Source organism: Bombyx mandarina, chromosome 07 (genome assembly GCF_030267445.1).
Source record: "Bombyx mandarina strain Sakado chromosome 07, ASM3026744v2".
NCBI classification, from domain to species: domain Eukaryota; kingdom Metazoa; phylum Arthropoda; class Insecta; order Lepidoptera; family Bombycidae; genus Bombyx; species Bombyx mandarina.
Window position 1 is genome coordinate 11733268 of NC_143214.1, and position 12970 is coordinate 11746237.

Genomic DNA, 12970 nt, shown 5'->3' on the forward strand with positions numbered 1-12970 from the left:
TTGGTGGAGGTCGAACGACTTTGTGGAAAATTTTAAAACGAATCGGATTTCAATACAAAAAGTGTGGTTCGAAGCGGATAATTTTAATGGAAAGACACGACATAGTTGCATGGAGACGCAAGTATATCGACACTATGAGGCAAAATCGCGTAGGTGACGAGGACGGAGTACTAACAAGTGATTCTCTTGGAACGCGATGGATTATTGTTAATGCAGGTAGAGAAATGGGGTTCATTTCTAATGCTCAATTGATTTTTAAATCACAGTAAATCAGGGGACTACCATGACGATATGAATAGAACAAATTTAATGAAATAGCTTTCAGAGAAACTTATACCCAATTTGCTTCCAAACTCGTTAGTCGTTATGGATAATGCTCCCTGTCATACAGTACAAGTGAATAAAGTACCTACTATGAGTTCCTCAAAACTCCAAATGCAAGAATGGATTACAAATAAGGAATTGTCTTATTTACCCACAATGTTGAAAGCAGAGCTTTATCAAATTATAAAAGAGCACAAAGAAGCGCCCATTTATGAGGCTGACCAATTATTGATAAGTCATGGCCATAAAGTGGTTAGGTTGCCCCCCTATCACTGTGACTTAAATGTTATTGAGTTTATGTGGAGTCTTTTAAAGAGACGAGTAGCTAGCAATAATGTCAGCCAAGAAGCTGGTAATATCGTGAAGTTAACTGAAGAAGCTTTTTCATCGATAACTCCTCAGGATTGGCAAAAACAGTGCCAACACGTAAAACATTTAGAAGACAAATTTTATGAACGTAATGGCTGCATGGATAATGGCCCACCCTGTGGCCAGAAAGGCGTGCGAATTTCAAAATTACATTACTCGCGACAGGAAAGCGGGAGCGGGGTGCGGGTAGTGGGGATAGGTTCCTTGGTTCTCGGAAATTCAGTTGCCATGGAGCGTTTTACCGGTGAGCAGCGTGCTTTTTGTGTGAAAGCGTATTACAAAAATGGCGATTCGGGCACTATTGCGCGGCGTTTATTTCGTTCTAAGTTTAATTTACATGATTTAAACCAATGTCCGAGTGAAAGTGTGATCAGATCGTGGGTCAGAAAGTTTGCGTCTTCGGGTTCGACATTAAATGAAAAACCTGCGGGGCGTCCAAGGTCTATAAGAACGGAGGAGAATGTAAGCGAAGTCGCGGTGTCTGTACGGCGCGATCTCCAGCAGTCGTCACGAAAGAGATCAGCTGAGCTCGCCATATCAAGATCATCATTAAGGCGTATTTTGACCAAAGATCTTAAATTACACCCATATAAACTCCAATTAGTACAGGAATTGAAACCAAATGACCACCATTTACGTCGTGCATTTGCCGAAACAATGTTACAGCGTTTTCAAAGTTTGAACAATATCCTCTTCTCGGATGAAGCTCATTTTCATTTAAGTGGATTTGTCAATAAGCAAAATTGTCGGTATTGGGCCGAAGAAAATCCCCAATTGAAACATCAGAGACCTTTGCATTCGCTTAAAGTTACGGTTTGGGCGGCCATGTCGGCTCATGGAATCATCGGACCCCATTTCTTCGAAAATGAGCGAGGCCAGGCAATAACAGTAAATTCTGATCGCTACACAGCAATGTTACGTAACTTTTTCTTTCCACAACTGCATAATTTTGAAGCCTATAACAGCGGGACCTGGTTTCAACAAGATGGCGCGTCATCCCATACATCCAATGAGTCTTTGGCAGTTGTTAACGAAATGTTTAATGGAAAACTGATATCGCGTCGAGGGGACATTCCATGGCCTCCCCGGAGCCCAGATCTCACGCCACTGGATTTTTTTCTGTGGGGGTACCTCAAGAGTCGCGTTTACGCCAATAAACCGACGACAATTGCCCAGCTCAAAGACAATATTCGCAAGGAAATGTCCGATATCCCCGTTTTCACGAATTTGAGCGCAAGATTGGAAGAGTGTGTACGTGTAGATGGCACACATCTCAGCGATGTTATTTTTAAAAAATAAAATTCCCATTATTATAATTATATTTTTTCTTTCCTGAGCTTTGTAGTTTTTTTTATATGATTTTTTATAATCCGCTCAACTTTATGGCCCACCCTGTATAAGTGATCTAAGTGATCCCTACAGATCCAACGGCGTGATCCGGAGATAACGGAATCAAAAGTTATAACCGAAAAACTACAAAAAACTACATGCCCAAAACACAAAGTTGCGTGCGCCGCCCGATTTAGATCTGTGAGGTGGCTTTTTTCAACTGCAGTTCGATAGCTAAAGGTACCACGCACCCTTCACCTGAATCCCAGATTTTTCCGCTGGAAATCGACGGAGATACACGCTGAAAAGTGAAAACGGCGTGGCCTTTTTATCCTCAAAGACAGCCCAGGGAGCCCTTTCCCAAAGGCCTTTTGGACCATCCCGGAATCTCAAACCAGGAAGGAAAAACAGGACCCGAAATAAAAAGTATGCACTATCATAACTTTAAACATCAATAAATTAAAATTGAAATAGTCCGGTCTATTTAAGCCTAAAATCAGGAGGAAGGTTACATAAATTCCCATAAAGCTGAATATTGGCATAGTTGTTCAAAACATCATTATAAAGAAAATCTCAAAAGTCCTCATCGTTCCGAGGTGTGCTAAAAATTTGGCACGGGGTCAAAGGTCAAAAAAATGAGTTTTTGCGATTTTTAGCGAAACGGTGAGTTTTTTCGCAAAATTACCCCAGTACAAAATTGTAGATCACGAAATTCTCTACAAAAAATATATTAATAATTTTTTTCCTAAAAGCCACCATTTTGGAGATATAACGTTCCGAAAAGTTGGATCAGTCGTAATCCCTCTATTTTGCACACGTACGCCACATATGAAAGTCACTAAAGGTGTAATAGAACTAAAATAAGTTCGCTATTATTTATTGTAACTTGCTTATGTAAAATATAAGTTAAACTACGAGAATCTCAGGTATAATGAAACCCCGTTCCTAAATTTGTACGTCAGTATAACCTTGGGATAACATCTGTCTTTTATTCTATTGTCCGCGTGGCTAGGGTCGTATACCTGCTTTATGTTGGCATGCCCAATATATGAAATACATACCGTTAGTCTTGAGCGCCACTGCGTAGGGAAAACATGTGCTTATCTTAACCTATCTTTTAACCTATTTTGTGCGTTTTAGATTTTTATAAGAAAAATGTCAGAATATTGTTTTATTTGTACTCATCTTTTAACTGAAAGTGAAACTGTAACTGTTGATCGTGGTATGAAGACACTGATTAATGCAAGTGCTGAAAGAGATGATGGATACTCGGAATTTCTTAAAAAACAAAAATCTGTGACAATACATAGCAACTGTCGTAAAATTTATACGCGGAAGTGTTCTATTGCTGCTGCCATCAAAAGAAAACGCGAAGAACAAGAAGCTAACACATCTACAGGATCTACAGTAAGTAGTCCTCCTCGTACTAGATCCCGTTCAAGTGATTCAGCTTTTTGTTTTAAAAAACTATGTTTATTTTGTGGCAATAAATTGAATGAAGAGTTGCAGAGAAAAAAATCCTTAGATCGTCGCAGTAAAATTTGTCAAGTAAGTACACTCCAATTCAAACATTCAATTTTGGAAGTAGCACGAACTCGTTCCGATGCTATATCGAAAGCTGTTGTTGCTCGAATCGAATTTGACTATGATTTAGTTGCTGCTGAAGCAAAGTATCACCAAGAATGTTATACTTCTTTTTTGAAACCGACTACTGGCGGTACAGTTGGTCGTCCTAAAGATGAAGCAACAGATCTGGCAATGCAGGAAATATTTACATACATTGAGAGTAGCAATGACTGTCAGTTTACTTTGGCTGAGTTAAAAGATGTTAGCAAAATTTTAACTTTAGATAACAGGACTATTAAGCTGCGACTTAAACTGAAATATGGCGATAAAATTATTATCACTGAAAAACCGGGAGCGTTAACATTTGTATGTTTGATAAACAGTCACCATGAAATTTTAAATCAATCTTGGTCCGAAAATAAAAAAATTAATAAACAAGAAGAACGATTAAAAACTCTAGAAGCAGCAGCATCTATTATTCGAGAAGATATTCAATCCTCGGTATTTGATAATTCCTACTACCCTCCACCAGGTCGAATGTTTGAAGATTTAAATAATGACATCCCACAGTCACTGACATTTTTTTTGGAGCAAATGATCTTAAAAAATAAACGATCAAATTTCGATCATTTAAAACTAGTATGCACCAATATTTGTCATAGTATCATGACTGCTATTCGACCAAGATCGTTCAAGTCCAAATTACAGTTAGGTCTTTCAGTTTTTTTCATCGGAGGTTCGGGTCTAAGCGTCTTATACAAATTTTGTCGTCTTTTGGTTTGTGTGCTTCTTATAATGATACATTGATGTACGAGTCAGCAGCAGTTTTTCATCCTCTTCCTCATGTCCTACCACCTGAAAGTGGCACACTTATTCAATACGTTGCAGATAATGCTGATATAAATGTTAATACGCTAGATGGTAACAATTCACTCCACATAATGGGTATAATTCAAATTGTAACTCCAAAGCACTCTGTTTTACTAGAAGAACCTATGCAACGAATAAAAGAAGTTCTTTCAGCAAAACACTTCAAAGCAAAAGCTCATGTGCCAATACAGATCTATCAGAATAGTGATGTAGTTGGTTATAGTAAAATATATGTCCAAGATTTTGGATATGGAACTGAAACAGTATCTTTTCATAAAAATTCTGATGTAGTATGGTTTTATGGAAAGTGGAAAAATACATCATTACCTGGTTGGAACGGTTTTATTGAGCGCTTAACAAATTACCATACAAATTATTCAAAATCTCAGATTACATTTTTACCATTCATCCATCAACCAGCTAGTAACTATAATACTGTCTATACGACTTTACTTTGTGCATTAGAGAACGCGAAACGTTACGGCCACACTGTATGCATCGTGACTTTCGACCAACCCTTGTATGCGAAAGCTCGAGAAATTGTATCAGCCGCACCTGACGGCTCTGAAGTATCGAAGATTATTGTCAGACTTGGAGGATTTCATCTACTCATGTCTTATCTCGGAGCAATTGGTTATATTATGCAAGGTAGCGGGATAAAAGAAGTACTCTCAGAAATCTATGCACCAAAGTCATTAGAAAAAATGCTCAATGGTCATGCTTACGCAAGAGCTGTTCGAGCACATACACTACTCCAGCTGGCTTTAGCAATTACAATATTAAAAACAATAGATATTAATGATATCATGGGAGCAGATTTAATCATAAATATTGACCATATATTAGATAGCACTCTTTCATATTCAGATATTGAAAATGATAATGAAGTATCAGGTGCTTTACTTCATAAATTTAATATGAAATTGAAAGATTTTGAGGAACGAGGACCAACAGCGCAACTTTGGATACAATATTTTAATATGGTTTCACTTGCAAAAGAATTTTTGAGAGCTGAGCGTATGGGGGACTGGAAAGCTCATTTAAGTTGTGTAAAAGAAATGTTACCTTATTTCCACTCGTCAGGACATTTTCCATATGCTAAATCTGCACACTTGTATTTACAAGACATGATGCAATTACAGGACTCGATGGATCCTGAAGTTTACGAAAAATTTACCGAAGGATTTTTCACCGTGAGACGCTCAGATAAATTGAGTTGTGGAACTTCTACAGACATGGTTATCGAACAGTCTATGATGAAAGCCATGAAGACAGATGGAGGTATTGCTCGAGGAAGAAGTACAAAACAAAGTGTAATCAGTAAATGGGTTTACAGCATGCATGCAATGAACACAGTTTGTGAGAAATTAGAAGATCTTGCTAATGTTAGGATGGATACGACTGAACAGCATGTTGATGCCAGTGATTCACGTGTAAAAAAAGACGCTAAAGACATACGAATGCTTCTTGAGTGGTTCTCGATTCATGATCCTTTCCCAGAGGTTAACAAAGTCATCTCGATTGCAAGTGGTGTCGTTGGTGATAATACAATTAATTGCTATAAAGCACGTGAACTTGGGCTTATCTCTATTGCTAAAATAACTGGACTGACATTTAAAGATATTAAACTTAAACGCGCTGACAAAGTTGTTCCTCTTTTAGCTATGAGTAGCACCGTAAAAGTTCACGAAGAAAAAGTACCTGTTGACCCAGTGTTATTATTCCAACGTATGAGTGTTACTGCGGCTTTTCAAGATGAAATTGAGAAATATTTCGAGTATGAATTAGCTCCTTATCCGTTAACATTATTTGATGACATTGGAATGCGCAAGACCCAGAAGTCGGCTATTTACGATTGTTTTCAGACTATAAATGTTGATATTAATAACACTAATTCAACGTACATAATTGACGGAGGATTCTTATTACATCGAGTGGTGTGGGATAGCGAGGAAACATTTAACGTTATCTTAGATAAATACGTTCAATATGTACGTCGACATTTTGGTTCCAGAGTTACTGTCGTATTTGACGGATATGATGATTATACGAGAAATATTAAAGCAGCAGAGCAACGCCGTCGAAATGCTGCTTCATCAACTTCTTCTGATATTATATTCGATGAATCAATGACAGTTCCTACCAGTCAACAGAAATTCTTTGCAAATAATCACAATAAATCTAGGTTTATTTCGATGTTGAAAGCAAAATTTACTGCTGAGAATATATCCGTTGAACAAGCTAATGATGATGCTGATGTATTGATTATTGAAACAGCGATAAAGAAATTCAGTGTGACAAATACAACTGTTGTTGTTGGTGAGGATGTTGATTTACTCGTCTTGCTTACTGCTCGAACTCCAACTGAAAAAATTATTTATTTTTTTAAACCCGGAAAAGCCCAAAATCAATCGGAAATATATTCATCAAACAGTTTATCCAATTTTCCTAAATGTCAAAATCATGTATTGTTTCTACACGCAATAACTGGCTGCGATACGACATCTGCTTTTTACAGGAGAGGAAAAACAACAGTTTTCAAAATGTTTGAAAAAAAAGATTTACTACAATGTGCTGAAGTTTTTAAAAATAGTAATTCAACTCAACAACATGTTATCACCAACGGAGTTCAATTTCTTCTTGCTATGTACGGAGCCCCCAAAAAAACCACTTGCTTAGATAAGTTGCGATACACATCTTTCGTGAAAAATACGCGTAATAAAAAACAAGTCAACTTAGCTTCTCTTCCTCCAACCTCAGTAGCTGCTCATCAACATCTGTTTCGGGTATATTACCAAGTTCAAGTGTGGCTTGGTAATCAGCTGGACCCTAAAGACTGGGGTTGGAAGTTGATCGACAATACACTAGAGCCAGTTCAAACTTTACTTCCACCAGCACCTGAGAAACTTCTCAACACAATATTTTGCAACTGCAAGAAAGGGTGTAGTGCAAAATGTGGTTGCAGAAAAGTTGGACTGTTTTGTTCCCTGGCATGCACACACTGTCAAGGCCGATCATGCTCGAATGTTGAGTCACCAACTCTTGAAGATTCGTTTGATACCGATCAGGAATCGCTATTGGGGCAGTTTACGTGTCAAATAGAACAAGAAGAAGAAGAAGAACAAGAGGATGAACAGGAAGAAGAAGGAGAAGAAGATCAAGAAGAAGAAGAAACAGAAATCTTGGACAGTTATGAATCAGACGACTAACTTTTTATTTTAAGTATTTTATTTAATTACACCGCCGTTGTTTTTGCCCACTATAATATATAATATTATTTTGCAATAGTTTTAAAACATATAAAATCTCAGCAGACCCGTGGAATAGGCCTACTGGGGAAACCACGTTAAAAAAAACGCGCTTTGTACACTACCTCATAGGTGGCGTGGAAACGTGTGCAAAATAGAGGGATTACAACTGATCCAACTTTTCGGAACGTTATATCTCCAAAATGGTGGCTTTTAGGAAAAAAATTATTGATATATTTTTTGTAGAGAATTTTGTGATCTACAATTTTGTACTGGGGTAATTTTGCGAAAAAACTCACCGTTTCGCTAAAAATCGCAAAAAACTCATTTTTTTGACCTTTGACCCCGTGCCAAATTTTTAGCACACCTCGGAACGATGAGGACTTTTGAGATTTTCTTTATAATGATGTTTTGAACAACTATGCCAATATTCAGCTTTATGGGAATTTATGTAAACTTGAATGTGTAAATAGACCGGACTAAAACCTGTAACCCCCCCTTTTTCATAGTGGTAAACGTAGTCTGGACCATCAAAAATTTTGGTTTTTTATCTCCAGGGGTTACTGAGATACAAACATTTTTAAAATTGTGTATATAAAAGTGCAACGAGAGCGAGGGAGAAAACAACATCCTTTGTTTCAACGAGTGGTGCGATACTTGTAATAAACAAGGAGAAGGCGTAGGCTACGTCACACAAATTGTGAACGGGTGCGAGCGAGCGAGAACGATATATCACCATCTCAAAAAGTGGCGCGATATTTGTTGTTGACATTAAGAAGCAACGCAGTCAGTGCTACGCCGCACAAACAAGAAATATCGTCGTAGAGCTCCTCGTAGACGCGCAGCGTAGCAGCCGACGTAGCACAGCCGCCGGTCGCCTCAAGAATAGATTGTGTTAAAGATCTAACGATGACAAGCGACCACTCGGGGCTCGCAGGGTGAATTGTAACTAGTCAGGTCATAAGTATTGTCACACAGTAAAAACTTTTCTTTTAGAATGCTGGCCACAAAAAAGTTTATTGAATTCGAATTTCGAATTGTTCATGAAATAAAAATGTATACTTTTAGAATTTTACTCATTTTTAAATATGGAGTGGACGCTTAAAGAACACCGTGTTGCAGTTATTCCGTTGCATCGTTGCGGTTACGCGTCAATTCAAATTTTTAACATACTGAAAAATTTGAAGCCAGCTCATAGAGCGAAGAGCACACAAGACTGGCTGGCGGCGCGTGAAATCGACTTCATCCGGCACGAAGACTGGCCCTCCTCCAGTCCAGATTTGAATCCGTTAGATTACAAGATATGGCAACACTTGGAGGAAAAGGCGTGCTCAAAGCCTCATCCCAATTTGTAGTCACTCAAGACATCCTTGATTAAGGCAGCCGCCGATATTGACATGGACCTCGTTCGTGCTGCGATAGACGACTGGCCGCGCAGATTGAAGGCCTGTATTCAAAATCACGGAGGTCATTTTGAATAAACTTTAGTGTCATAAGAATCTAGTTTTGTTAAGTTCATTTTGGTATATGAATGGTTACATAATGAACAAACTTGTTTCAATTATTTTACATTAAACATGTGACAGAATTTATGACCTGACTAGGTATATTTGAATTTTCTTTTGTTTTTGTTTTCATTTTTAAATTTTGGTTTATTGGAACGAAGTTCTGAGAAGAACTGAAAAAAATGTGATAGTAAAACCGTAAGAAAAAATCCGTGGAAAAAAGTGCGTGGAATAAAACCGTTAAATGAGACGTGCGCAGGCGCGAGGGGATAGGGATTTTGCAGCGCGACCGAACTGAAAAAAATGTGATAGTAAAACCGTAAGAAAAAATCCGTGGAAAAAAGTGCGTGGAATAAAACCGTTAAATGAGACGTGCGCAGGCGCGACAGTCGCATACACAAGCGAGTAGTGTATAATACCTTTCTCTTTCTCCCTCTTTCTTTTACTTTTACATACTTTCCTGCACTTAAATAAAAACTAATCAGCAAAATTTAGAGAAAAATCAAGAAAACCTACATAAAATTGAGCACGATTTTTTTTGCAAATTGTGTCGATTCTACATTAGCCGAAGGAACTTCGTTCCTACCTGGTGTCCCACGACACCACATTTTAATTTTTTTAATTGTTTTTATGGGTGGACGTGCTCACAGCCCGCCTGGTGTTAAGTGGTTACCGAAGCCCATAGACATCTACAACGTAAATGCGCCACCCACCTTGAGATATAAGTTCTAAGGTCTCAAGTATAGTTACAACGGTTGCCCCACCCTTCAAACCGAAACGTATTACTTACGCTTCACGGCAGAAATAAGCAGGGCGGTGGTACCTACCCGCGCGGACTCACAAGAGGTCCTACCACCAGTAAAGTTCTAGGAAAGTTACACTCTCTTTAAAGTTAAGAAAATTAATTAGTTTTGTACTAGATTTTATTTTTTTATTGCTTAGATACCCCCCATCCAAAAAATAAAAAAATTTCGTCTGACGAGGAGCCAACAAGCACAAATGCGAGTGTAACAAGAAAAAATATGTACAATATCATAGAAAAGAATGGGAAGAAAAATTTCCAGGCTGGCTTGAAGATAGTCGTAAAGGCGAAAGCTATGCCCATTGGAAGAGTTGTAATAAAGATATCAACATCACATCAGGAAAACACGCTATAAAGAAACATAGTCCTTCAGAAGCACACTCAGTATCATCAAAGCATATAAGATCACAACCGAAGACATCATCATTTACTGTGACCAAAACTCAAAAATCTGATACACCGGTTAAGCAAGGTTAATATTTTAATTATTTATGCTACTGCTTACATTGTTACATTATTTTGTTTTCTACTTATCGATATATAGAAGCAGTGGATATAATTAGATCCTAATCGCTACTAGATATACCTACGTAATTTTAATTCTTTATTTTAATTTCAGGTGAAATAGGATTAGTCTCGTTTGCTGCGGAAGACAATCTACCATTAACTATTATGGAGCACCTACCGAAGCTGATGCAAGCCGTTTGTCCTGATTAAAAATGGCAAAAGAAATAAAATGCTCTTCGACCAAAAGTCACGACATAATCGATCATATTATAGTGAATGAATATTTAAAAAAATCTAATATTAAAAAAAAAAATCTAATATTAAAAAAAAAAAAGACATGCCCGCTGAGTTTCTTGTCAATTCTTCTCAGGACGGAGGCTAGTTCTTGTGAATTGGCGGTAGTTCTTTTGACGTTCAACAAGTATGTACTTTCATTGGTGTTGAATAATTTTTTTTTGATTTGATTTGATAGGTAAAGAAAGTTTCGATAATTCGTATGTAAAGATCTGCGGTTAACTAAGTTTTCGCTTATTATTGAGGAGTCCACTGATGTTAGTACAATCAAACACTTGTGCTTAGTCGTGAGATATGCGATAATTAATCGTATTAAAGATTGTTTTTAGCTCTTGTTCCATTAGAAGAAGTTGATACAGCAACCTTATTTGAACACATTGTAAACTTTTTTGGAAGCAATGACATTCCATATAAAAATAATCTAATAGGTTTTGCATCTGATGGGGCAAACGTAATGATGGGACGTAATAATTCTGTTATAACATTGCTGTAAAATTAAATTCCCATATTAAATGCGTCTGCCATTCGTTTTATCTTTGCATACAGCAAGACGAAGAGGAAGAAGAACAAATCGAAGAAGACATGACTGTTGAAGTAGACTTTCAAGAGTATGAATCTGATTAAAATATCTAAAGAAAACCAATAGTTAACCCAATAATCAATAGCAATATCAATAATAAGGAATATCTAGAACTTGATGGGTATTGTTTCCTTAAATTATCCTAAAGTTGTCATGAGTTAGTCGAGTAGACCTACAGGGGAAACCACGGTAAAAAAAACTCGCAGAGTACGCTACCTCACAGGTGGCGTGGAAATGTGTGCATATCATGTATCGGGTGTCCACTGGGAAGTTACACTACTTTGTTTTGCGGCCATTTGGTAAACATTAGTCTTGACAGTTCATATTTGGCAGTCGTAAAGTAGGCATGTGGCAAATTTATTATGAAAAAATATTCGATAAACCAACGTGTTTTAATCGTTAAAACATTTTATCAAAATCAATCATCGATTACTGTGACGATGAGAAGAAAGTTAGGTGAATTTTTTGGAAGAAACAACGTGCCAACAAAACGCACTATTTATTGTGTAGTGAATGATTTCGAAGAAAGAGGGTCTGTAGGTGATAGGCCCAAGCATGGACCACAACGTACTGCAAGATCGGCTGAAAATATTACTGCTGCTCAAGAAAATGTTCAAAACAATCCATCAACCTCATTTCGACGCCGTGCTCAGGAACTTGGTCTTCAAAGAACAACTTTGGCAACAATTTTGCACAAGGATTTGCATTTGTTTCCATTTAAGATTCAGTTGACACAAGAGCTTCTTCTACAAGACCATTTACGCCGCCGTACATATGCCAATAGGATGTTACAGCTCGCCCATGAAAACCCGAATTTAATGAAAAAATCATGAGTGACGAGGCACATTTTCATTTGAATGGATATGTGAATAAACAGAATAGTCGGTTCTGGGCAATGGAAAACCATCAAATTATTCATCAGTCACCTTTGTATCCATGGCTTTGATATCGATTTATTATGATTGCTCATATACATATATATGTAAGCTTGTATACTGTATGTTGTGTACGTAGCCTAATGTACAAGTATGTGTACGCCGCCTAACAAGTATGACGCTACACATGAAGAATGACATTGACACTAGCACACTCAAGATAGAGAATTTAAGCCTGCACGTTTTTTTTATTTTTTTTTTATTGCTTAGATGGGTGGACGAGCTCACAGCCCACCTGGTGTTAAGTGGTTACTGGAGCCCATAGACATCTACAACGTAAATGCGCCACCCATCTTGAGATATAAGTTCTAAGGTCTCAGTATAGTTACAACGGCTACCCCACCCTTCAAACCGAAACGCATTACTGCTTCACGGCAGAAATAGGCAGGGCGGTGGTACCTACCCGTGCGGACTCACAAGAGGTCCTACCACCAGTGATTACGCAAATTATAATTTTGCGGGTTTGACTTTTATTACACGATGTTATTCCTTCACCGTGGAAGTCAATCGTGAACATTTGATAAGTACGTATTTCATTAGAAAAATTGGTACCCGCCTGCGGGATTCGAACACCGGTGCATCGGTGATTTATTTTATTTCTCATTGTATAAAAGTAATGAAAAGAAATAATTTTCATAAGA

At 37.6% G+C, this 12970-nt stretch overlaps 1 pseudogene; it reads left to right on the forward strand.

Moving 5' to 3' along the window:
- Window positions 1-10210: 10210 nt before the first annotated feature.
- On the forward strand, window positions 10211-11294 carry LOC149502695 (uncharacterized; annotated as a pseudogene).
- Window positions 11295-12970: the final 1676 nt, after the last annotated feature.